Source organism: Mus caroli, chromosome 3, assembly GCF_900094665.2.
Source record: "Mus caroli chromosome 3, CAROLI_EIJ_v1.1, whole genome shotgun sequence".
Taxonomy (NCBI): Eukaryota; Metazoa; Chordata; class Mammalia; order Rodentia; family Muridae; genus Mus; species Mus caroli.
This window is the reverse complement of record NC_034572.1, coordinates 12,671,506-12,674,324: the sequence shown is the minus strand read 5'-3', so window position 1 is coordinate 12,674,324 and position 2,819 is coordinate 12,671,506. Positions and strand designations below refer to the sequence as shown.

General features: G+C 38.4%; 1 pseudogene; it reads right to left on the bottom strand.

The window, feature by feature from the left end:
* Nucleotides 1–702: 702 nt before the first annotated feature.
* On the bottom strand, nucleotides 703–2,093 carry LOC110291036 (annotated as a pseudogene).
* Between the last annotated feature and the right edge of the window lie 726 nt (nucleotides 2,094–2,819).

Sequence of the window (2,819 nt, the reverse complement as noted above, 5' to 3'; positions counted from 1 at the left end):
TGGCTTGGTCATGGTGTCTCTTTTCAGCAATGAAACCCTAAGACAAGAGTTGCTACCAGAGACTGGGGTGTTGTTATGCTAGACCTGATCATGCTTTTTGGGGGGTGGCATTTAGGATTAGGGTATTTAGGATTAGGAAAATAGAGCAACATTTTAAGTGGGATTTTAAGTGTGATAATTTGGTGAAGAATGTAGCTATTTTTTGCCTTTAGTCAAAGAGTCTGCCTGAGGCTAAGGTGAAGACATTTAAATAGTCACATTGGGAAAAGAAATGTCAAAACCTAGTTTAGAATTTTCTTGTGGTTCGCTAAATTTTTTTAGGTTTACTGAATTTATTTTCAAAATCACAAAATGTTTATTACAAAAGAGCATTGTATTCTGCACACTGCTCTGAACAAATGCCAGGAACATGTGGATAATTACTTTCCTCACTGTGCCTTCCCCTCAGTGTTACAGTGACCACAAAGCAAGGTGTTCACAATAATTACACAGGGAGGGGGAAGTTTCTCCCTTCAAAATTGTTTGTAAAGAACTAAAACATTACATCTGGTGAACAGCAAAGATTTCACTACACCTCAAATGCAGAACACCTACAAAGTAGAAGAATGTTGACTTTTTAAACAGAAGCAGTTAAAAAAAATATATAAGACTCCTTCAGTTCTTTACTAGTCTTAGAAAATCTTTCCAGAACACTGCTTCACACTATAAAAAGGAAGAAGATACCTTGCAATAGACTCTTTCAACATCTGCATACTGTTTCCCACTGTTCTGCAGCAAATGGTGTGTGTTCTGTATGGTGCTATATTCCTGTAATGGTAAGGATTCGATCTTCCTTCCAAAGGTTCATCAATTTTGATCAATGCTCCAGACTCATCATGAATGTGCTTAATCTTCTGATCACCTTTGCCAATGATATGTCTTGCCAAATCTTTTGGAGTAGTCATTTGTGTAGTAATAATAGGTCCACCAAGATCATGGTATGAGCCACAACACCATGTATAGAAACAATCATATCCAGAACCTCCCTGTGGTTCATAAGCCATTAGCCATTTTGATGGGCTTCACATGCCAAATGCATAGCCCTACATTTCATCAGCACTGAGCCCAAACATGCCATCATAGCAGTCTCCAGCCCTTCCTCTTTTGTTGTTAGCCATTACATCTCTTTCTCTTGGTGATAGTGGTGGAAGAAGAGGAAGATTCTGGGCTCTCCTGCCACCCTGGCTACCTTCACTAAGAGAAGGAGGAGGATGTCCTTGACAGGGGTTTATATAATCATGATCTCTTCTAGAAGGAGGCATGGGATGCCCACACCAACAGGAGGCACTGTCTCAAAACCACTTCTTCCTCACATGAGAAATGTCACACAAGCCATCCTCAGCAGTCATTAAACATCATTGTAAAACCACCATAATCATAGATTTCATCATAAAAGTTGGATTCATAAGGTTGTACATGTCCTTTGATGGGACAATCAAATATAAGATCATGGATGATCTTTATGCATTCTACAATTCTATCAGTTTTTCCTCCAATAAGAACAAATCTGTCAGTAGAATGAGGACAGCACTCCTGGAAAAGCTTGATTGTTGTCTGAGTGTTTTCTCAAAGTTCTTTGATTTTAGCACCTATAACTCTAATAATTTCTCCTGCCACACTTTAATGAACCAACAGTCTCAACTCACAGTCAAAGTCACTTCCTTTATTGTACTTCAAGCAGTCAGATTCCAGCAGGAGCTGGCTGATTGCAGTGGATGATGACACTGCAGGCCCTCTTCCAAGGTAGAGATGATACTTTTTTTCCAGAATCTCTCCAATTGTCTCAATATCAACACTGATACTCAGTATGCACTCAATGCCATTGCTTTCTGATACTGAAACACTGGCATTGTAGTCTATAAAGAAAGCTTTAATATTCTTGCCTCCTTTTGCAATCAATGTTTTAACATTCTTGTTCTGAAGCAAAATTTTCATTCAACTCCCTCATCACTATTTCTAGATCTTTTAAAGGCTTGTTGCCCTTCCTTATCTTTTGCAGGTTGTTAAACAAATTAATCATGGGTTTTGGAATTGGGGAAGGTTTCTGTCTCCATTTTCTTGAATTAGATGAATCCAATTGCAAGAGTCTGCTGTTGCCTCTATGGTGTCACCCCTGTCATTCACTATTATGAAAACTGTCTTGATCAAGAATAGCAAGCTTAGAGAGGAAAAATTTAAAAATAAATGGTTTTAATAATAAAGGAAGTAGAATAGAGCTAAATCCCATGTTCACGGGTATTAAGTGAAATTAAGGTAGTAGGACCTAGGAGAAAATCCTACCCAGCTAATCTCATTGTTTATTTGTTTTCAGTTGATCAAGGGATAGTCGTATCATGTTGGGTGCTACCTGGTCATTGTTTTTCATTTGGACCTGTAATTTGGAATTAAATACAATCCAGAAATGCAGGACCTACTGATAATCTAGGTCTTCAGGCATAGTCACTAAGAAAAGCTTAGACCTAGGCATAGTTGTACACTTCTTTATTCCCTGGAGACCAAGGTAAGCAGATCTCTGAGTTTAAGGTCAACCTGGTACAGAGCAAGTTCCAAAGGAAAAAAAAAAAAGATTAGGTTCAGGCCTGGTGGTACATAACTTTAATCCCAGATTGCAGAAGACAGAGACATGCAAATCTTTGCAATCAAAGTCAGTCTAAAGAACAAGTTTCAGAAGATCCAAGCTTAGGCAGTAAATGAAAACAGAAAGTTAATGAAGATGTAATAGAACACGGTCATATGTTCTATCCCATGCTACCAGCAGAACTTGACAGTTTCCTCCATGC